This window comes from Heterocephalus glaber, unplaced genomic scaffold, assembly GCF_053883595.1.
Source record: "Heterocephalus glaber isolate CG9 unplaced genomic scaffold, H.glaber_assembly_v1.0 deba00001764, whole genome shotgun sequence".
Lineage (NCBI taxonomy): Eukaryota > Metazoa > Chordata > Mammalia > Rodentia > Bathyergidae > Heterocephalus > Heterocephalus glaber.
This window is the reverse complement of record NW_028258461.1, coordinates 11032367-11057371: the sequence shown is the minus strand read 5'-3', so window position 1 is coordinate 11057371 and position 25005 is coordinate 11032367. Positions and strand designations below refer to the sequence as shown.

Below are 25005 nucleotides of genomic sequence, written 5' to 3'. Positions count from 1 at the left end.
GACTTAATGCCAGCACTTTCAAAGTCAGTCCATACAAGTCTATCCTGGCTTATCATCACGGAGACCAGGGCCCCTTCTGGTCTGAGCTTGAACTTCTGGGAGGGGGGCCTATGTCTAGTCTGTGCCCTCTCTACCATTATCTCCCACGGCTCTCTCCCACCCAGCCACTGTGCTGGGGTGACACCTGAAACCCTGGAGCATAGCTGCTCTGTGGCTTAGTTCCCAAAATGGCTCCTGATTAAACTCACTCAAATCCCTAGGGCACTGGACTGGTCTGCCTCCCCAGTTCTAGCCTGCCTTGTGGGAGTCACCTTCAGAGTAAAATGTTACAGTGTTTTTGCAGTTTATAATAGCTGTAGGATTTTCCAGGGGCCAGTGCTGCCAGCTAGCTCTGCTGTCTCTCCCTGGAGCTGCTGTTTCCCTCCAGGCTTGCTCTGTGTCAGCAGAGGCAGGACCCCTCCCCAGGAGCCAAGGTGAGCCTTCCAAACTGCCTCATTCCTTTCTCTGTGCTGTGCACCAACTCACCAGCTTCTGCACGGTTTTCATTCTTCCCATCACCCCACTCCTAACTCACAGAGATCACCTCTTGCTTTCTCTTCACCAAGTTGTCTTCTAGGTGTCTCTTTTCCAGGGTCCTAGAGAGACTGCGCTTCCCTTCCAGTCTCTGCTCTGCCATCTTGGTACTTAATTGGCTCCTCTTTCCTTTGACTATAATTTTCCAATAGCCACTTTCCCTCTATTTTTTTTAAACTCGGTTATTGTTTTAAAAACTTCCATGAGTAGCTATATGCAGGAATCTTAATTGAAGCATTTAAAATCTGCATACATTCTGTAACATTGTAGGCCATAAAAGCATGGATGTTGATAGAGCAAGGTTGAATTCTGTTTTCTCTATTTTTGAGATATACTGAGGTATTTTTGTTAATATCTTCAGAATATGAAGGGATCTTCAAACTACTTGATCAAGTGCAAGGACCTCTGGAAGTCAGGAAACAATTTGTTGAGTTTACCATCAAGGAAGCAGCAAGGTAGGTGGACACTGGAACTGTAATTTCTTTTCATAATTGGGCCAGTACAGGGGCCAGGGATTTAGCTCAGTGGTTCTGCTGCCTGCCTCACAAGAGTAAGGTCCCGAGTTCGATCCCCAGTACCAAAAAAAGAGAAAGTAATAATAATAATAATAATAATAACTGGGCCAGTACATTTCTTGGGCTGGGAGAGGGAAAGAGACCCTACCTTGCTGTTCTCAGGCCCTGGGCCTCACTCATAGTTGAGGCTGACTCTACTTTTACTTGCGTTGATGTCTGAGTCCAGTTCATCCTTCCATGCCTACTCAGCCTACCAGTCTCAGCAGTCTGAGCTGGGTGTTGATCCACCATGAACACTCTGGATTTACCAGGGTATCTCTCACCACGTGGATGCACACTCTGTTTCCAGGTACATGGAGAGCTCCCATTTCAATTCTCCCCAGGTGCCTCCCCCATCAGTGGTTCTTTGGGTATCTTTTTCTGAATGCCACATCTCTGTTGTCAGGTTTAAAAGACGAGACTTAATTAATCACCTGGAGAAGATGCTGGAGAAAGTAATTGCTGAAATCCAACTCACTGAAGAGGAAGATATGCAAACCTCCAATGTGTATTCCCTTTACAGTGATTAGTGAGAAACGGGAGCCAGTTTGCTGTGCTTCAGCTTGTAGCAGGATGTTGCTGAAGTCTCCTAGCGTGTGTTAAAGAATTGCCTTGTAGAAGCTAACAATATGTGGTGTTTCTGTTAGTAAAAGTTGAGCTGTTGCCCTAAGAATTGTTCTGAAGGTGTGGTTTTTTATGTAAGGTGAAAGATGTCATTACACTACTGCTTTGGTATCTGCAGCAGGTCCCAAAGTCAGGGCCATTACTAAGATTTGTCTTCTCTATTACCCAGTTTTTGATTCCCTTTGCTCTGAGACAGCTCCTCGGGAGTCATGCTGTGTGGATTGGCAGGATTACTCAAACCCTAACTGCTGAACATTCTTTTCCAATTGCATGTTGTGCCTGATTGAATTCCTATAATTTTCTATTACATCACAAAAAGGTAATATTAAAATGGGCTCTTGACATTCCACATGTATTCGTCCTTAGCCTCTATTTAGTAGTGTCCCAATTTCCTTTGTTAGTCCGGTTCTATCACTCCACAAATGGTGGAAACCTACCTTACCTTTTGATGGAGAGACAGTTGAGCAATGCAGAATGATCAGCTTGTAGCCTTAAGTTACATTTAATGGGTTTATCTTTAAGTTCTCTGCTGAAAATATTTCTCCTTCAAAATACTTGTAAAGAACTTCGTTCAGCAGAGGCAAAAATTGTTGGGACAGGAAGTAAAATGTTCATGTAACAGTAATAGTGACAGTAACCCTCGCATCATCCCCTTTACTGAAGACATGAATGTGGCCATACACTTGATGCTGGGAGGGAGCATTGCAACCTCCTAGATTATACTGACTCGGGCCCAAAAAGTACTGTCTCGGAGTACAACTATAACTGACAAAACTTCCACTGTTCGTTTCACTGTTCGTTTGAGCCAACCAGTTAAGAACAATGAGGAACCTAGTAAGACGAATGAGTCTGTTAGCGTGAGCTCATTGCTGTACTGCATTTCCTGTAAGAAAGTTCCATGTTTGGGAGTGACGCAGTGTGGAATGGTGTGATGGTGGATACGGCCTTTCCTAAGGCCACAGGTGGTTTTCTCAGTGTACACTGTGTGTGAATGAAAATTCATATCCAGAGCGTCTATTCAAGTACAAACAAAAAGCTGTCTTCTCCCTGATGGGGACAGATGAAAATATTCAAACTGCCACCTGAAGGCTGACTGACACTTCTGGGCTATGGTGTCATGTCATATTGAGGGTTCTGTGTTTGTCTCTGTTTCTGGAACATTGGACAGATGGCAGTGACTATGCTGACGTCAACCTTGGTGAATGGAAACTCATCATTATGGGCCTGTGTATAACCTCCCTGACTCCATGATCATGCTCTGCCATCACTTTTGGAAGATGAAGGGTTGTACCTGAGGAGGTATGTGGGTGGTCCTAGGAGCCTAGAATGGCTTCAGCATATAGAGCAAGGAAATGGGGACCTCCATCCTACAACCTTAAGAAACTAGACCTGCCAATAACCTGAATGAGCTTGAAAATACTCTCTCTGTATTTTAGTCATGGTTCCTTAGAAACAGATCCAATGGAGTAGAGAAAGATGTGCAAAGAGATTTATTACAGGAATTGGCTCATCTGAGGCTGAAAAGTTCCACAATAGGCTGTCTGGAGAACCAGGCTAGCTGGTTCTCAATAGGAAGGCTGGAGAACCAGGAAAGCTGATGGCATAACACTTAGTCCAATGCCAGGGCCCCAAGAGGGAAGGGGGTCTGTTGAGGGAGGGGTACTTATGAATCTGGAGTACGGAAGCCAGAGAACTTGCCTGCCATCAAAGGGCAAACGAAGAAGGGTGTCCACTCCAGATGACAGAGCTCACCCTTCCTTTGCTTTTTTATTGGATGGTGCCTGTCCACATTGGAAGCGCATCTCCCCTCAGGTCACAGTCTCACTTTCCAGTCTCAGCTGGAAACACCCTCATGGACATACCTGGGCAGGCCAGTCATCCTAATCAAATGCGCAATAACCTGGGTTTCCCTTTCAACAGAAGGAGGTGGCCTCTGTGCCTATTGAAGCATTGGGAATAAGTAATGGTTTACCAGTTATTTGGATGTCCTTTAATCCAGTCAGTTGATACCACAAACTAACCATCATACATAGTATCCATTAGTCACCAGTCTGGCAGAGCCTTGATTGTGACTGTGTGACTCTAAGCAGAAGCACCAATTAAATCTGCCGGACTTTGTGTTCTTTAAACTGCTAAATTTGGTGTAATTTGTTATGTAGCAACAGAAACCTAATACAAGAGGTGATTATTCAGAAAAAACACCTGAAAATCAGGTACACTGGCTTTTTTTCTTTTTCCTATGAACTGATCACAGGGAACTCCAGGAGGTACAGAGAACTTTCTGTTGGTCTTAGCCCCTTTCTAAGCTAGGCGATTTTCAGGTCACTTGAAGTATCACGGAAAACAAGGTTTATGTTACTACCCACATCTAACAGGCTAACTTACTACTTTGCCCCCCCTTTCTAGCAGTACAGAGGTTGAGCCATATTGATTTGCTCTTCACCTTATAAACACTGTCTTCTTGACATGCCCCTAGATGACTACTATCATTAAATTTTCACTGATTTGGAAGGCTCTGGTTTTGTGTGGAAATGACTTCCCACACTGTCTTACAAATATGTTGCCAGTTTGTCTGGATTCATTGCATCTTCCTTGTCAATCAGAATAATGCCATCAATATGACAGAATGTTGTCATGTGTGGTGTAAGGGAGTCATAATCAAGATCCCAAAAGACTCATTCAGGACATAAGCCTGGAGAGTTGACACAAGCATGAAGTAGTATGTGAAGATGTATTGCTACCCTTTCCAGGTGAAGCCAAATCCTTTTTTTGTAATAATTACTGAAAAATAAAAAAAGCATTTATACAATTAGTACTGTATATCAAGTTTTCAGGGATGTGTTGATTGCCATGGCAAGTAGAACAGTGCTGTGCTTGGAATAATCATCAGGTTTGCTTTCTGATAATTGCCTATCATTCCTCAAGATTAACAGTTTCTGCACAGAACAAGTGGGAAGTTGAAATGGATGGTGCAGTACTTACCAGCCTGGATTTTCAATCCTTAACGGTACCTCAGTTCATCACAGGATGGTTTGGGGGGAAACCTAGACCCACTGTAGGGGAGAGCTGAGCCAAAGCCCTGTGGCCTGACTTCCATAAGCCCCTACTCTGTATGGTTGGCCATGGTGACATTTTGGAATTTTTGTTGTTGTTTTTGAAACAGGGTCTTGCTATATACTTCAGGCTGCCCTTGAACCCACTATAGCCCAGCCTTGCCTCAGACTCACAGCAATCTTCCTGCCTCAGCCTCCCAAGTGCTGAGATTACGGGGATGTGCCACCATGCCGGGCACCATGGTGACATTTTGCCACCCTTGACATTAGGGTCATTCAGATCCAGTATCATATCTGAGAATTCTGATTAACTTCCCACCATCCACTGACACATAATTGGTGACAGGTGCATTTGAGGAAGGCTGGAACAACAATTCGCATAAATATTTATTATGGCATATTTGTCAGCCTCCCCTTAACTATAAATACCTGAGATATTTAACTTATGAGGGAATAGGTTTATTGTGGCTCTTGGTTCTGGAGGTTCCAGTCCAAGATCAGGTGATTCCTGTGCTTTGGGCTTCTGGTGAAGGTAACACATCATGGCAGGAGTGCACGGTGGGGCAAATCCACTAACTTTGTGAGCCAGGATGCAAAAGAGAAAAAGACCATGGGCTGGCATCCCATAGTCCCTTTCAGGGTTGGGCCCCCAATGACCTAAGGACCTTTCACAAGCTCCACCTCCTGAAGGTTCCACCACCTCCTCTCCTGGGGACCAAGTTGTTAAGCCATGTGTCTTTGGGGCACACTCATCCCAAACCACAGCACATGTTCTTCCTCAAAGACAAGACAGCAATTGCTGGCCCACAGCAGAATCACCACAAAACTGTTGGGGTCTTAGATCTCCCTGGAAAGTAATTTACCATCGTCTTGTCAAATGTCATTTCCTCTGGTCCTACCAAAGTGTGTTAATTTTGGTCCTGGGGCTATAGGAGGTAATTCATGTTGTGTTGGTGAGGTTTTCGCAGTTTTTCTTTATGGCAATCATGGAACATTGTGATCCTTTATGTGGCCATTTTGCTGTGAGCTGTAAGTCCTTAGCATATCATTTTCTTCCCTAAGCTATCCAACACATTTAGAGGCAACCAGTCTTCTCCACTAGACTCCTCATTTTGTCAGCAATATTCACAGGCACCATGTGCTGTCAGGACCTGCAGTTTGAAAAGAGGACATGCAAGCGCAAAGAGGAAAGGTAACTGCCCAGAGGTCATCAGCAAATAAAGGCATACCTGGAGCAGCACTTCAAAGCCAGGTCTGTGTGTGCAAAGTATTTTCCACTCCAACAACTTGGCCTACAAGATATAAGACCCTTAGGCTCTCCCTGACCCATGTTCTCCCATTGGTTCCTATTTATTCATCAAGTGACCCTGGATCTAGAACGTTCTCTAGTCACTTTCCTTCCTTGACAGGATCTCCCTGGGAGATGAGAGCCTAGCTCTCATCGCATTTGCCTCAGTCCATCAGCTCTGAACACTCAGGAAGCTACTCCTGTCAGACAGGGCCCACTTACTCTTAGTTTATCCGTGGCCCTTGGAGCTGAGCTTCTCTTTCTATTCCCTAAAAACAGATGCTTGAAAATCCGTAACCCACCTTGAACTCCTTACTTCCCCAGAGCTTACAGCCTGTAGTGGGTATTTGGCAATGACTTTTCTCTCTGCATCACCAATGCTGGGAAGACGTACTTGGGCCCAAAACAAGCCAGACACTGGCTGTGTTATTGTATCGTCACGCTCACCGTCAGCCCTCAAACAAGCTTTTAAGAAGCTATGATTTCCTTCTAACCTCTGAGGCAAATGGGCCTCAAGAGACTAAGGCACAGCCTCTACATCAGGCACACCTGGCTTGCATCTGAACCCAGACTTAAACCCAAATGACCTTTCCTTCACTGCCCATCTCTAAAACCTCTATAGCAATGTGACAGAAGAGAGTCTAGATTCCTAGAACAAAGACGTGCACAAATTTTGCCTTGCCAAGTAAAGTCCATAGGAATAACCCCTTCTCAAAGTAAAGGGTAACCTTCTTACAGGGTTCAAGAGGTCATAATACATGGCTAAGTGTTCCTTGGCAGATATCTGATGTCTGTACCTTGGACCTGGTCAAGGAAGAAAGGATGTCCTCATCATTGAAAATGGGCATCTAGAAAATGGGCTCCTCTTAAAGGGAGACACTCAGAAACCCAGTTCAAGGGCTAGGGATTTAGCTCAGTGTTTCCACTGCATGCCTCGAAAGTGCAAGGTCCCGAGTTCTATCCCTGGTACCAAAAAAAAAAGAAGAAGTCAGAAACACAGTTCACACCAGACAGTGGACATCCTGCTTAAAGCTAAAAGCCAGCATCACATATGCAGTCTGTCTTCCTGATTCCAAAGAGCATGGTCAGCTGTTTCTTCCCTGCACTCTCTACTCCTTTCCCCTTTCCCTTTGTGTGTTTAGAGATCACCAGTCTCTCTCCCTGTAGCTGTTATACTGCACCAAAGAGCCTAAGCATCCTGGGGCAGGAGGAAGCCATAGCCTTGGAGAAAAATGCAAGATAAGCTTGCACTTTTGGCATAGTGGGGACTGAACCCAGGGAGTGTTGAGCAACACTCCATCCCAAGCCTTTCTCATTTTTTCTTCACAACAGGGTCTCACTGAGTTGCCCAGCCTGGCCTCAATCTTGTAATCCTCCTGCCTCAGCCTTCCAAGGAACTAGAATCGTAAGCATGTGGCATGGTGTCCAGCAGGAAAACTGGTTTTCAGTGCTTGGCTTGTGGCACCCACCTGCCCCCTGCATGTGCTCAACCCACAGGTTGTATAAGTGCAATGCTGTCTTCATTGACAATTTAGATGTTTTGCTCATAGTGACTGTTTTATATAATTTTGACTTTTAAAAAATAAACTTTTGTTGATCTTGATTACCACATGCTAAGTTTTGGAACTGATGTAAGTGCCTCACTAGTCTCAATCTGGTGCTGCCTACCTGCCCCCTAGGGCTTCACACTGGATGAGACCCTGCTCCACTCTCCCCACCCCCAACCCCCACTGCCACTGTAGGCAGGCAGATTGTCTGTTAATAGCAGTGTTATGACTCATATCCAGATGTCCCCCAAAGCCTCATGCACTCATAGGTGGAGCTTTTGAGAAGTGACTGGATCATGGATGTGTGATACTGAATCAGTCCACTGATTGGCTTAGCATAGTTCTGGGTGTGGATGATGGGCTTACCGAAGAGGGAAGACCCACCCTGGGTTGGGTGGCACCAACCAATAAGCTTGTAGCCTGTATAGAGTAAAAAGGGAAAGAAGACGGAAATCTTGCTGCTTCCTGTCTACCATGCCATGGACAGTTTCTCCTCTGCCATGCCCTTCTGCCATGGCACCCTGCCTTGGATTTAACTGACTAGGGACTGAAACCTCTACAAACTGAGATAAAATAAACCTTTCCTCCTTTAACTGGTAGGTGTCATCTATTTTGACCCAGCAATGAGAAACTAAGACAAGCAGCCAGCACCACTCCTAAGTCACAGCACCACTAAAGTGTGAGATGTGAAGAGCCATCCACCCCGTCTCTTCGTCACTATTTCTCCAGTGTCCAGCAGAGAACCTAGAAAACCTTTACAGAGCATTTGCTGAAAAAAAAAACACCAAAAAGCCTGTCTAAGGATTACCTTATTCTATGGCTTGTATTTAGATGTCCCTCCAAAGCCTCATTAGCTCATAGGTTGGGCTTTTCAGAAGTAGCTGGATCTAAGGTGTATGGATATGGATTAAGGGTTTGTGATAACTAAATTAGTCCACTGATTGGTTAAGCATAGTTCCTAGGTGTGGATAATGGGAAGGCCCACCCTGGGTATGAGTGGGGCCAACCATTGGGGTTTAGCCTGGTGGAATATAAAGGGAGCCAGGGAAGGCAGGCTTTTTGCTGCCTTCTTGTCTACCCTGCCATGGACTGTTTCTCCTCTGTAATGCCCATCTCCTATGCCACCTTGCCTTGGAGCCAACTGACTATCAACTGAAACCTCTACAAACTGTGAGCTGAAATAAACCTTTCCACCTTTAACTTTGGGTGTTGGGTATTTTGTGTCAGCAACAAGAAAGTAACTAAGACACCATAAGTTCCTCATGGGGGTTGATTGTTGTGGCTTTCCAGCTTCAGAATAGAAGGATTATAGAGACGCAGCACTCTTGGGGCCAGAGGAAGCCATCACCCAACAGAAATGTCAAGGCCACAAGCACCTTCAGACAGTATCTGTGCCAGGGTTACCATCTTAGATACACTAATGTGGTTCCAAAAAAGGAAAGGACCCATCCAAGGTCAAGGCAGCTAGGGCCAGAGCAATCTAGAAGCCAGATATCCATCCTTACAGATGCATACAGCCACTCCTTGCTCAAACTAGGGACCCTCAAGTATTTAGTGTGAGTGCTTCTGTGCTCATTGTGGGCAGCATTTCTACAAGCACACCCTATCAAATGCCTGTAGTCTCTTCCTCTAGCTCAAAACATAGTTTGGAAGCCCAGAAATACTTGCCACCTGTTTCAGCATTATATATAACACAGCACCCTTACAGAACAGAGTAACTGCCTCCAACTATTTTATCAGGCCAAATCTATGTCACAAAGCATATATATATATATGTGTGTGTGTGTGTGTGTGTGTGTGTGTGTGTATTTATAAAGCATATGTATTTCAGATTGTATGCAATATATATGTATATATAAACGCGTGTATATATACATGTATGTGATAATATGTATCATATATATGGCTTTTTCTGTATGTACATTTTTCAAAGAACATGAGAAAATCTTTATTTTAGCTTCCAAAAGTCAACAAAAGATCTTTTGCTTCAATCTTAGTGACATGTTTGTGTCATAATGTAGCTCACTGAGACCTGTATTAGTCAACTTTCTTGTGGCTGAGACACAGTACCCAATACCCAATACTCACAATTTAAAGGAGGAGAAGTTTAATTTAGCTCACGGTTTCAGAGATTAAGTCCATGGTCAGCTGGCTCCAAAGCAGGCATATCATGGCAGAAGTGTATGGCAGGGGAAAGCTGCTCAGTTCATGGAAGTTGAGAAGCAGAGCAGGGGAAGAGTGTCAGAAGAAGGGGCCAGACACCAGATATAGTACCCAAGGTCACACCATTCTGACTCACCCATATAGCCCCAGGAGGGTGCTGGATTAATCTGCTATGCATTTCTCAATCCAATGAAATTGACACATCAGGATTAATGGTCATAAAAGCTTATCATTTTTCTCTCACACCAGGAATGGTACAATTTTTTTGCATTGATGATACTAGGCTGATTGAGGAGGAAATAGCAACTAGTCTAGACACAGTGCCAACACACTAACAAGAGAAAACCTCAGTATTAATTCCCACAAAAAATTCAAGGGTCTTTCAACTTAGTGAAATTTTATTGGTCAAGTACTCTGAGCATTTAGTACTGAGGAAGTGAAAAGCAAGTAGGTACAACTCACCCTTAGTAGCACTAAAAATGGATATGCATAATAGTGGGCCCCATTGGGCCCTGATGTAACATATATCTAACTGTGGAATGCTGCTATGACTTTACTGCCTATGACCAGAAAACTTGACAATTTTGACTGGAGCCCAGAAAAGAAAGCTCTCTGAGCGTCGGGGATGTAGCTTCAGTGGTGCTGCGTCTGCCTGGCAAGCATAAGGTCCTGAGTTCGATCTCTGGTGCTGAAAAAACCAAAACACCTCTGAGCCCACAAGAATGGACTCATGGGGAATTCTCTGTGGTAAACTGACTAGAAAAACAAAACTTTTGGGCCTGGATTGCAGATGTATCTACAAAATAGGTAGGCACCAATTGCATTAGTTTTGTATTGGTGAGTAACAATTACCACCAATTTAGTTCCTTAAAACAAGTTTTAAAACCAAGCAGCCTTAGCTGCTATCTCTGCTGGGTGTGTCACAAGGTCCAAGTGTTGGGCAGGCTCAGTGCTTATCAGGAGCCTGTGGAATAATCCACTTGTGAGATCATCCAGGTCTAGTTTCTCAAGGCAGTGGGAATGAGGTCTTTGTGTCCTTGCTGGCTTCCTGCCATGGGATGCTCTAAATCCCTGCAACCACCTCCATAGCCTCTTGAGGGCACTGCTGTATCTTTAAAGCAGGCCTTCCGTATGACTCCCTTCTTGTGCTTTGAATCTCTGTGACCTCCTCTGCTCCTGCACAGGGAGAGCACTCTACTTTTCAAGGACTCCCTGAGAGAGTCAGACTCACCACATCATTTCTGTGTCCCTGGAAGCAAAATCCCACTACCACAGTGTTTGTATTCATGTTTGATTCGATACATGGGAGATGAGAATCTGGGGAAGGCATAATCAGAACTCTGCTGCCTTACCCTGGGCTGCTATAATAGAATAATCATAGACTGAGTGGCATAAAAAAAAACATTTCTCACATTTCTGGACATCAAGAAGTTCAAGAGTAGGATGCCAATGTGGTCACTTTCTGGTGAGGGCCATTTCTTGGCCTGCAATTGGTCACCTCGCTGTGTCCTCATATGGTGCAGAGGAAAGAGTAGGGAGAAAGACAGCTCTCATCTCTACTTATAATGAAACTAATCTTGTCACGGGGGTTCCACCTTCAAGGCTGTATGTAACCAAATCACCTCACAAGTCCCCATCTCCTAGTACCACCACATTGGCGGTCAATGTTTCAATGTATGAACCTGAGGAGGACACATTCAGTCCATAACACATGCCTACCACACAAGCCAGAATTGGACAGCTGCAACACTACAGTCCAAGCTGGTGCTTCGTATTTCAAGAGGAACACTTGGTCACTGTCTAGATAGGGCACTAGTGATCTGCATAATGGAAATGGAGTAACTGTGATTTTGACTTTAAAAGAGTTATTATGGAGTAATAGGAAAGAATACAGACTCCAGGGTCAGAAATATATGGGTTAAATCCTGACTCTGTCTCTTATAAACTGTGTCATTCTGGCAAGCCATTGATTACCATGAGCTCTAATTTTTTTCTTATTAAAGAGAATATAGTAATATCCACCTTATTTATTGAATGGTTCGAGAATTAAATGTGAGAATTCAAAACAACGGCTCTTCCTAGGTACTCTGTAAATGGCAATTATTATTTTATTCAACTAACACAGTCTTGACTTAAGAGGCTTCCACACTCTATCCACAGAAGGTCTCTTGTGTCATGTGATGGAAGGTGTCAGCAAGATTGCAGAAAGGGAAGGCCTAGAGACTCCCTCCCCACAGATGGAATTAACAATATATGAAAAAATACAGAAACCAGTTAGGTTCTTGCACCCCAGGTGAACATGAAATCAACTGCATTTAAGACTAGTAGGAAAGTTCATGGCACAAAACTTTTTCCTCCCACCCTGGGGCAGTACAGCACATCGGGAGGAAACCCTCAACTCCCATCTTCTCCCTGGAAAGAGAAAGGAGTAAAAGCTATGTCCAACATTCTGGCTTTTAGGGGGGCTGCTTAACGGACCAGTTTCTGTGTACCCTGTATCCAAGCACTGACAAGAACAGAGCTCCACATACTGAGTCACGGAAAACAGATTAAATATGCATCAGAATGTGCGATGCCAATACTAGCCACGAGGGGGAGCACCAGCACCACAAATTAATACAGTGCCTGAGAAGCTGCAGTGTTAGGACAGTAACAAGGCCAAAGCAGAAATCAGCAAAACAATTAGGAAGTTTCACACACAAGCCCAGAGAGTGAAGAGACTGCCTACAGAATGACCTATAAAAGTCACAATGGTCAACCAAAACCACAAAAGGCAAAAAAATAAGCAGAAGACAAAATAGAAAATAAGAATAAGGGTAACAGAAGACAGCATCAAATGTAGTAGATATCAATCCAATTATATCCATAATCACTTTGAACACCATTGGTCTAAATGCACTAGTTCAAAGACAGAGACTATCAGAGTGATCAAAGTATGTATGTGTTACCTAAAAGAAACTCACTTTAACTATGAAGACACATATAGATTAAAAGTAAAGAAATAAAGATAAACTACGTGAACACTAACCAAAAGAAAGCAGGAGTCATTATTAACTTCAGACAGAACAGACTTCAGAACAAAGAAAGTTATCAGGGACACAAGGGACATTCCATAATGATAAAGGGATCAATTCTGCCGGAAGACATAACAACCCTTAATGTGCACGCGCAGAGTAACAGAGATGCGTGCACATGAGGCAAAAACAGCCAGACTTTAGGTTGGAGGCCTGCTGGCAGGCAGCAAATCAGTGAGGATGTTGGTGCAAATGGGAAGGAAATTTAACAGCATCTTTCTACCCCTTTTATCTTATTCAGACTACTTAGGGGGGTAGCACTCACACCCTTAATCCTAGTGCCCTTGGGCCCACCCCACCATGAATCAATCACACACTCTAGATTCAGTCACCTAGAAAAAGCATGAGGCTTTGGGGCATGTCTAAACACAAGCCATAAGAGTTGCCATCTTTTATATCCTCGGAGATCTGGTGTGTTGGAAGTTGTTCTGCCCATGCATCCTGCCTGGGATTGACACGTCACATCCTGTTGTTTAGCCTCTGTTCTCCATCTCTGTAATTGACAGGTCACATCCTGTCTTCCAGCCAGCCTGCAATGCCCTAATCTATCAGAGGCTAATCAATCCTCTGATCTGCCTAGAAAGGGGGATGGAGAGACCTAAAGAGGAAAGACAATAGAGACATAATTTCATAATACATGGGGGACTCGGAGGTCAGTGCCTCAGAGTGGGCAAAAACTAAAACACTCCAAGCTAGTCACTAATTATTGGGTTCACACAATAATCGGAGGGAGTATTGGGTGACTTAGGGGGTGGCAATAATCCTATATCGATGTGAATCTTATGTTGATGAGGTCTTATGAGGATAGTGAGATGGGCAAAGCATTCTTACAATAGTAGGTGGGACAAGATAGCAGGCTAATAAGGAAACTGTCCTTTCCCCAGGTGAAACTTTTCTCTTCTTTTATTATTACTCAGTTCTCAAAGAACCATGTTGTCTTCAGCTGATGTACTCTTGCCCATGAGCATCACAGTATCATGGGACCATTGAGGCCTTGACTTGTGACCAGAGGCAAAATGGAGATTTTTCCGCATGCCATAGCTGACTCTCGGGCAAGAAGACATTGGGCCTCAGACAGTCGTAATCATAATTTAATTGTGAAATAATTTTTCCCCAAAAATTATGTAGAATGGCTCTCAACACTAATCTCCTGCCTCAAGGGGGTTTAATCAGGAGCAGTTTTTTGGAAAGGATTTGGGCTGGGGATGTAGCTCAGTGTTGTTGCACTTGCCTGGCAAGTGCAAGGTCCTAAGTTAAATTCCCAGTACAGAGGGGAGGGGAAAAAAAGATAAAACCTGCCTGGAAAGGATTTATTGTTTGGGATTAAGTCACAAAACAACAGCAGAGCAGCTATATTCTAGGGTTTCTGATGTCATCCTGACAGTAATTGGATGAAAGATTGTTGTTATGGCTTATATCTAGATGTCCCCCCAAAGCTTCATGTGCTTTTCAGCACAGGCTGTATCCAGGGTGTTTGACACTGGAATTAAGGGTATGTGGTACTAGTCCACTGATTGGAATGAGTATAGTACTGGGTGTGGGTGGCATCAATCAATAGGCTTATATGCTGGGTGGAATATAAAGGGAGAGGGGGAAGGCAGGCTTGCTGCTACTGCTTGCTGCTACTGCTTGCTGCTTCACTGCCTCCTGCCTGCTTTGCCATGAACTGTTTCTCTTCTGTGATCCCCCTCTCCCGTGCCACCCCGCCTTGGAGCCAGCTGAATATGGGCTGAAACCCCTACAAACTGTGATCTGAAATCAATGCTTTCTCCTTTAACTTTGGGTGTTGGGTATTTTGTCTCAGCAGCAAGCAAAGTAACTAAGACAATGGGCAAGGGAGACAATGGCAGAGCACAATCTAGACATAGAAGCACTAAGAAGTTCAAGCTCAGGCCCGGAGGAACACAAGGGCCATGCCCTTCATGGTAAGAAGCCAGGCTAGGCTTGTCTGTTCTTGTCAGAAGGGGCTGAGTCTGAAAGTGCTAGTATTAAGTCCATCAGACTGCTTGACTCCCCTTCTTTGGCCATACTGCCTACATCAGCACCAAACTCAGTGATCTGTTTACTTGGTCCACCTACCAATATGAGCAAGGATATGGCTTTGCTGAGACAGTTTTTAAAATCTAGGATACACAGACAAAGGGACCTATGGAGCAGAGAGGTGGGAGAGACCAGCAAACCCATAGGTCACAAAAACAGGCAGACAAAAAAGTGACTTGGGGTGCACAGGGGGACATGAAAAGTTGGAATTGCCAGAGTGACTATAGGTGTAGGGCAGGTACATTGACCAAGCATGACCAGTAGAAATGGTGAGGCAGGATTGAGCCTTCACACAGAAAAACTCGAGTGTGGAGATAAAATAGGCCTTAGCAGTGATTCACTATCCCTACTCCATATCTGCTGGATTCCAAGGCTGAAGACCCTGAAAAGAAACTACTCAATTAAAAACACAGAGGAAGTTTTTGACTCATTTCTTTCTTCTTTTTTTAATTTAGCACTATGGGGTTTGGGCATCTGTTTTCCTTTTTTCTTTCTTTCTTTTTTTTTAAATTTTTTCTTCTTATGTTGTAATTTTTCTCTGTTGTTTTCTTCTTTTTATGTTTGTTTCTTTCTGTTACTTTTATCTAATTAATTTCCTTTTATACCTTAATAAGCCCTTTGTCTCATTTTTTTACTCCTTTTCTTCTTTATTTTCTTTATTTTTAAAATTTTCCTTCTTTCATTCTCCCGTTCCTCAACTCTAATATCTATATTAGTGTAACCATTAAGCTCTATTGATCTTTAGGTAGTTAAATCTATGCTATAGAATATATTGTATTAAGTTCTATTGTTAATGCAGATATAGTTATTGTATTTAGTAGATATTTACTGTATGTCAATATTTGAATTGTCTTAGTGTTTATACTATAATTATAGATTTCTTTTCTTTGGTTAAGAGTAATATATTATTGGTTCTTACGGTATTCCAGTATCCAGTTTTTCTATGACTATATTGCTGCTGTTAACAGAGTGCTATAGTTGTTGCAATTATTTTTTCTCTCTGTACCAATATCTGAATTGCCTTTATATCATAAGCAATACTGTGGTCCATAGCAGAACTGGGCACCAAGACAATCACACTGCAGGTTCCCTGCTCGAATTAATGGAAGTTGTTTGAAATGAAAGCAAAGACCTATAAAAAGCCAGATGCAGAATACATCACTGAAAAGCAGACACTCGCTAAAGAGATCACCATACTAGGAACAAAGTTTCCCCACTGTAATCACCCACAAACCTCAGCAGAAAAAAACCTCATAAACTTGAAAAGACAAGGCAACAAAATACAACTTTCAATGCCCCCAGAGATGGTCCATGGGGGATAAAGGGGAAGGAAATCAAAGGCCACATAGCTGAATTATTTGAAATGATAAAAGGAAAAGTAAGAAGAAAGTTCAATAATGTGCTCAACAAGCTCAACAAAGATGTAACTAAACAGATAATGGATTTAATAAACATATCAGCAACTTTACAGAAGACATTAAAAAAGCTCTCTCAGCTAAACGAAATTATACAAACTGTGAATGACCAGGTTAACAAAGAATGAGAGTTCAGAAAAGATACCAAAAAGAAATCCAAGAGATGAAAAATTCAATTGAAAATATGGGAAACAAAAGTGAAAATATGGGGAAAAAATGTGAGAACAGAGTGTCGGAACTAGGAGAGAGGGCCGATGCCTGCTGCCAACTACTGAGAGATACATTAAAAAAGCAAAATAACATGAAAAATGGATCCAACATCTGCTAGATGACACAAGACTAATCTAAATTTAATTGGAATTCGCAAAAAATCAGAAGACAACAAAAATGGCATAAAAAGCCTGTTTACAAAAATGATACCAGAGAACTTTACTAAAGAAAGAATATAAAATACAGAAAAGCAAGGCTTACAGAACCCAAAATAGCCATGATGGGAAAGTTTCTCCATGACACATCATAGTCAAAATCCCAAAAGTCCAACCAGGGACAAAAATCTTAATATCTGTTAGAAAAAAAGCAACAAATCATTTATAAAAGTAAACACATTAGAATTATAGCAGACTTCTCAACACAAACCTTAAAGACCAGGAAAGCTTGGAGTGAAGTGTTTACAGCCTTAAAAGAAAACAACTTCCAATCCGGACCAATATATCCTGAAAACCTGTCTTTCAAACTTGTTGTAGAAAAAAGTCTTTCCATAACAAAGATCTTCTTAAGAAATTCATAACCAACAATCCAACACTCCAAAAATTTCTCAAGGATATTCTCAAAAGTGAAACTGAAGCTAACAATGCCAAAATGTCTAAGAGAATAAATACACTAGGAAGGGTGAGAAATTAGCCAGAAGGGGTAAAAAGGGAATCAGCAGCAAGAAAATAAATAATGCAAGGGCAGGAATAAGTCAGTAACATTCAGTAATAAGCTCTCAATAGGAATGGTCTCAATTCCACAATTGAAAGACACAGATTGGCAGAACGAATCAAAAAACAAAACCCAATGGTATGCTGTATACAAAAAAATATTTAATCCCAAAAATTCACAGACTAAAGATTAAATGATGAAAAAAAAATCAAATGATGAGAAACAGTATTTCCTGCAATGGAAACATGAAAGAAAGGAGTAGCTATCCTATTTTCAGACAAAGTAGATTTCACAGCATAAGTGATCAGGTGAGGCAAACTAGATCACAACATATTAAATAAGGGAACAGGAAAAGATAACAACTATAAACACGTATGCACCTTACACCGGAACACCCAAATTCATAAAATAAGCATTACTGGACATAAAAGATCAGATAAACATAAACACAATTAAAGTGGGGAACCTCAATACCCCACTGTCACAAATAGATCAACTGGAAAAAATTCAACAAAAAATATCAGAGTTGAACTAACCCTTTGAACAAATAGACTTAATAGTTATCTACAGAGCAAGCCACACAGGAACAGAATACACATTCTTCTCAGCAGCATATGGAACTTTCTCCGAACAGACTACACACTAGTCAATAAAGCATACTTAAGTAAATGCAAAATAATTGAAATTATCCCATACATATTACCAGATCATAGTCTACTGAAACTAGAAATCAATGGCAAAAGAAACCACAGAAATTAATAACCAAATTCAATAAAGTACCAGGATACAAAACTCATACAATATTCAATAGCATACTTGGACACCAATTATGAACTCATAAAGAAATTAGGAAAACAATACCATTCACAATAACATCAAGAAAAATTAAATATTTAGGAATTAACCTACTGAAAGAGGCAAAAGATCTCTACAATGAAAACTACAGTACTCTGAAAAAGAAGATCAAAGTAGTCATGATAAAAGGGAAGGATATCCACTGTTCCTGGACAGGCAGAACCAATATTGTCAAAATGACCGTACTAGGGGACAAGGGATTTAGCTCAGTGGTTCCACAGCCTGCATCACAAGCACAAGGTCCCAAGTTCAATCCCCAGTACCAAAAAAAAAAAAGAAAGAAAAACAGCATAATATTGACACAAAAACAGACCTGTGGATCAATGGAATAGACTAGAGGCTACAGAAACGATCCTAGGCACATTCAGCTTTCTGGTCTTAGACAAAGAGGCTAAACACATAGGCTGGAACAAAGATAACCTCTTTAGCAAATGATGATGGGAAAACTGATTATCCTCATGCAGAGGATTGAATCTAGATCCATGTATTAAATTAAAAGCAAAATGGATCAAAGATCTAAATGTTAAAATAGAAACACCTAAGCTAGAGCCAGGGATTTAGCTCAGTGGTTCTGCCGTCTGCCTTGCAAGCGTAAGGACCTGAGTTCAATCCCTGGTACCAAAAACAAAACAAAACAAAACACCTAACCTAGTGAAACATAAATTAGGTAAAACTCTCATAGACATAGTCATAGGCAAGGACTTTCTGAACAGAAGCTCAATGTCACAAGAAATAGTACCAAGAATCAACAAATGGGATCATATCAAATGGAAAAACTTCTGCACAGAAAAGGAAACAACCAACAGTGAGGAGACAACTTATAGAATGGGACAAATTTTTGGCCAGCTATTCCTTGGACAGAAGACTAACATGTAGAATTTATTAGGAATTTTAAAAAGAAGCTCAAAAATGAGTAGCTGAAATGAATAGACACTTCTCAGTACAAAGGAACAAAGTACAAATGTCTAATAAACCCATGAAAAAAATGTTCAGCATTGTGGGCCATTAGACAAATGCAAATTAAAACAAGACCAAAATTTCATCTTACTCCAGAAAGAAATGGCCATCATCAAGAAATCAAACAATAACAAATCCTGGAGAGAGGCTGCAGGGGAAAAAGGGAACTGTCTACGTTGTTGGTAGGAATGTAAAATAGTGCACCCAAGGGCCAGGGATTTAGCTCAGTGGTTTTGCTGCCTGCTGAGCAAGTGCAAGGACCAGAGTTTGATCCTCGGTACCAAAAAAAAAAAAAAATAGTACAACCAGTATGGAAATTGGTATGGAGATTCCTCAAAAAACTAAAATTAGAAAATCTAACTATTCTGCTTCTAGGTATCTTCCCAGAAGAGTTGAAGAGTCATATTCTAGAGATATATGTACCCCCATGCTTATAGCAGCACGATTCATAATAGCTGAGCCTTGGAAGCAGCCTGTATGTCCATCAACAGATGAATGGATAAAAAAAGGTAGTATTTATACACAATGGAGCACTACTCTGCCATAAAGAAAGATAAACTAGGGGCATTCATAGGAAAATGAATGGACATTCAGACCAAAATTTTAAGTGAAATATATCAGACACATAAGCTTAAATATCACATAGTTTCTCTTGTATGAGAAGCACAAAATATAAATAAAGAGCAAAATAAAACATAGGTAATAGAAAAGGGGTAGACTGATCTTTGCAAAAAAGATAGAAAACCAAGAGATAGAAGGAGGGAAGGAAGACGAAGGAAATGAAAGAATTAAGATGTGTTATGTACATGTACCAACTACAAAAATGTACAAAGAAAGTAAAACTTGGAAAAAAAATTTTAAATTAGACATACTGTTGAGTCACAGAGCTGCAGTGTAACAAATAATAACTATATACAGGTCACTATATGTAGGGTAATTCTTTTAAACTGCCAAGTTCAGGGCAACTTGCTACACAAAATTAGAAAACAAATATTTAATCCACTCTCTGTGCACCTACCTTATCATGTGGATTGCACCAGAAGCAGCTGAAAAAGGGAGCAATAGCTCAGGCTTTGTTTGCAAGGAGCTCTTCACAGTCTGCAGGCCCTTCCTTCCTTCTTTCTTTCTTTCCTTTCTTCCTTCCTTCCTTCCTTCTCTCCTTCCTTTTTCCTTTCAAATAAATTCCAGAATATAATGTTGGCTTAGCAAACAACAAATCAGCCAATGTAATACAATATTATAGTAATAAAGGTTTAAACTGTTTTCATTTCAATAGTCACAGAAAGGAAGTATTTGGCAAAATTCAACATCCATTAATAATAAAAATAAATTTTTAGCAAACTAACAATAGAAGGGGACTGTCTCAATCTGAAAAAGTAGAGGTACCAAAATTCACAGGTAGCTGGAAGTGTAGCTCAGCAGCACCATGCCTGCCTGGCAATCGCAGGGTCCTGAGATCGATGCTGGGTGTGGGGCGGGGGGGACACCTCACAGCTAATATCATACTTGATGATAAAGACTGATTGTTTTCTCCCCAAGACCAGAAACAAGACAAAGATGTACATGTTCATGGCTTGTATTCAGCATGGCATTGGAGGTTCTAGCTTGTGCAACAACAAAAGAAGGGAAAAAAGCACACAATACCATGTGGTGGTTCCAACAGATTGATTTCACACTCTTCTGTATGAGGAGCAAAGAATTGCAATGGCAAAAGAAAAGGTGACTACAGTTACTGAAGAAAATGGGAAGGTGTTCTCAAGGCAGGCACGAATAGAAAAGTGTTGAAGTGACAGGGAAATAAAGAGCATAGCACATAGATAAATCAGGCTTTCAGATTTTGAAAGATGTGCACCCTAGCCCGGGTGTCTCTCATTGGGTCTTTGGATATGATTGGTCTATGGATATGATTGGATATGATTGACACCTTGCTGAGTCACCTCAGGGCCATGACACATGCATATGTGTCCCAGAATCCAATCTTATTAAATTATATACATGACAACCAGTCCATATGTATGAACCTTTAACAAAAGGTTACTGAAAAGGTCACTGAAGGTTACTGACTGTCAGGCCATGAGACCTAACATGCATGTACTCTGGCCTGGAGCTTTAGAGATTTCTTGGGTCTTTTTTGCCTCTCTTAGAACAATGGAAGGGGGATTGGCCTGGGGTGTTGCCCAAATTCAAGTGGGTGAATGAGAGTGCTCTCCCAGCCCCAAATGTGTGACCTGTACTACACAAATCAGAAGAGAAGAAGTAAAACTGTCCTTACTACAGGCAACATGATCATCTGTACAGAAAATCCTAAAGATATGTAATAAAGCTACCAGAACTAATAAATCAGCATAGCAAAGTGTTAATGGAATTCCTATATGTTATAGCATCGAACAGTTAGAGATGGCTATTGGAAAAGCAATCCATTTATAATAGTGTATAAAATTTAAAATACTGTATCTAGGGATACATTTACTTTTTAATTTTTTTAAATGTTTTTCCAGCATCAGATTTACTTATTTATTTTCAAGTGTTTATCAAGTTAATTATCATAAAGACAGATTAACAGCCAGACTAACCGATCAGAAAATATATAAAACAATTATACTAAATCAAGATACACTTTGATTACTTTGACCATAACGGATTACAATAAAATTTTATGTCTATTTTTTCCTATTGTCTGTCATTTATTTTGCACTTTATTTATAGTATTGGGTTCCTCATATAAAAGAAACCATGCAATATTTAAGCTTGCATATCTGATTTACTTCACTTAACATTATAGTTTCAAGGTACACCCATTTTTCCTATAAATGCCTCAAGTTTATTTTTCTTTTTTTTGGAACTGGGCATCGAACTCAGGACCTTGCACTTGCAAGGCAGGTGGCAGAACCACTGAGCTAAATCCCCGGCCCCAGGTTTATTTTTCTTTATGGCAGAGAACTACTGCCACGTTTTGAGTATAAATACCACGTTTTCCTTATTCATTCATCTGTTGATGGACATATAGGCTACTCCCAAGACTTAGTTACTATGAATTGTGCTGCTATAAACATGGATATGCATGTATAACTGTAATATGACATCTTTAACTCTTTCTGGAAGATACCTAGAGGGATTAGTTAGGACAAACGAAATTTCTATTTTTATTTTTTTGAGGAATCTCCATACTGATTTCCGCAGTGGTTGTGCAAGTTTACACTCCCACAGACACTGCTTTTCTGAGTTAGATGTCAGAACAAATAAAGAAACAAGGTAAATATAGTATAGCCTGATTCTTTGGACTTCTACCAGGTTTAACAATTACCATACAGGGAAAGGCATACCAAGACAAAGCAATATTGAGCAACAAGAGCAAAACAGGGGGCAATACAGCCCGCATATCAAGTTATACTACCTAACTACAGTGATTAAAAACACTATGGTACTGGCAGGAAAACAGACACGTAGACCAATGGAATAGAGAAGAAACAGAAATGGTCTTATACACATTAGTCATCCCATCTTTGTCACAGAGGCTAAAAACAAACACAGAAGAAAAGATAACCTCTTTAACAAATGGTGCAGGGAAAACTGGTTATCCATCTGCAGAAGAATGAATCTAGACCCATATCTCTCACTCTGTATTAAAATCAAAAGAGATGTTGAAAATTTTTTAAGTATGTGAGATCTTGACTTGGTTCTCAATGCTAGGTTTTAAAAGGCTTTGGAAGCAAACTGTGTTCTCCAGAAAGTGTAAGGTAGAATTTACTTTGAAATTCCTTGCGATTGTTTTCAGAATCCAGTTCCTTGCCTTATAGGAATGAGATCCTTAATTTGTTGCTGGCTGTGACAGGAGGCTCACTCCCAACTCACAGACACCTTTACCAGGTGTTTTCATGTGGTCCCCTCTCCACCTTCAACCCACCAAATCCTCTTGTATTCCTATCTTGTTCTTTTGTGGTGCCAGCTGGAGATGGTGCTGTACTTTTAAATGGCTCAAGGGTGCAGATCAGACCCTCTCGGAGAATCCCCTAGGTGAAGATCAAGTGACCTTAGTTACATCTTCAAAGTTACTTTTGTGCTATAATTAAGGAGTGAAATTCATGTGCACCATATTTTATTTATTTATTTCTGCCAAACATAAATGGAGGAAGTTATTTAGCAGGAGTAAGATTCGTGATTACTTCTTCATTAAACTTACTTTTGATTTCAGGGTGTTTGAATCTGATCATGTACCTACCACTTCCATTTGACAATAGTGTTTTTTGTGCATATCTATTGCTATGACTTTAGCTGGTCAGAAAATATCCAGATTAAGGCAGGTAGCTCTGGTGGCATTTTAACTTGGTGTCCATAGTCAAGTTCTGAGTGTTAGCAAAAGCTCAGTCACAAGCAAATTGTTTCTCACAAGGATCAGAAGGACATTTGTGGTTCCAGGCTATTAGTGTGAATTTGAAGCCTGAGTCATAAATATTGAGAAATCTGATTATGTCTATTTTCATCTGTACTCCCACCTTACTAAAGGGCTACAGGCCTTTAGTGAGTAAAAATTGAAGTGTAAACATTTTTCAGTATAGATAGTCTTTCTTCACAAGGCCTTGCCTCTCCATGCATGAAGTTTTTCAGTCTATAGAGTAATCAGTACTAGGATTTGGTTGACCCAGTCACTGGGTCAAGAAGGAATATGTATGGAAAGCAGAAGATTCTGTAAAGCACCACCTCATATACTCATGTACAAGGATTAAGGTCATTGGAAACTACTACAACCTAATTCATTTATGACTGCTAATGGGGTTAATTGACGGAATAAGATTTGGGTCACCCCACAAGGAAATGGATCAGCACAATAGTCATTTTGCTGAAGACAAAGGTAGTACAGAGCTAGTAATGGAAAAAGTGGCCACAAAACCATATGCAGAAACAAGGACTGTAATAATTATGAGTTTTGCTTCCTTATTTTAATGTGAGTTAATTTACATATATAAATCAAATATGTTTAGTTTGACAAAGTCTCGTTTTGTTCTCTTCTAACAAAAGATGCGTTAATTGCATTTTCAGTATTTAAGATACAGGATAGTAGAAACAAGGTATGAATTACATAAGAAAAGCATGAACAAGACAAGAAAAATATAGGACTTTAGTGTCCTCTTGTTGCGGAACTTTAAAGAGACCGGAGAGACCAATGGGTGAAACAGGAGGTTTTATGTTTTAGGTGTACACTGGCTCAGCAGACTCCTATCCAAAGGCTGAGCCCAGAGGAAGGGCTCTAGTTTTGTACACATTGTTGAGGGAGGTTGTTCTAACTAATGACACAAAACTTGTGGATAGAAGCAGAACAAAGGCAGTTAGCCAAGCTTGTGACAATTTTGTAACTTAGCATATCTTGGTGGCCTTGGTTGGGTTAAAACAGGATTTTATGAGAACAGGAGAATGTGGAACCTTACTTACAGGGACAAAGTTACTCATTTTATTTGTAATAGAACAAAGAACAGCCATGAGGAGGGGGAAGTCTGAAGGGGAATTAGCTTAGATTGGGGAAACTTGTTTGTTCTTTTTTTGTAAGTCCTGTTTCACTCTTTTGAAGAAGGGTTAGTGTTTTCTCAGTTGTAAGTAGGAGACTTGCATCATATTAGGCAGAAGTATGACTTTGTTACTGTCTCTAAAAATTAAGAATGGTGACAAGGGTGTCAGTTGTAATGTTGAGACAGACACGAAGCACCTGACTCTTCCTTTTTTCCTGCTCCAGCCTCGTGGTTTTGCCGGCAGCAATTGCACCCCTAGCCCTCACTTCCCTTTGCTCTCTCTACCTCCTCCAATGGCCTGGGACAAATTGCTTCAGTGTCCTCCCTGGTTATCTAGCAGCCACTCTCCTCCAGTCCACTTCAACATGAGCGCAGCCCAACTATCCCCTTCAACAGTGCCCTTCCCTGGATCCCACAACTTCGGTTGCTGCTCCTGTCTC

At 41.2% G+C, this 25005-nt stretch overlaps 1 long non-coding RNA gene across 1 annotated transcript; it reads left to right on the top strand.

The window, feature by feature from the left end:
- Positions 1–365: 365 nt before the first annotated feature.
- LOC147821108 (uncharacterized) lies at positions 366–1788 on the top strand. Its single transcript, XR_015447662.1, has 3 exons — positions 366–473; positions 935–1028; positions 1534–1788. It is a non-coding gene; the product is annotated as an uncharacterized LOC147821108 (long non-coding RNA).
- The last annotated feature ends 23217 nt before the right edge of the window (positions 1789–25005 follow it).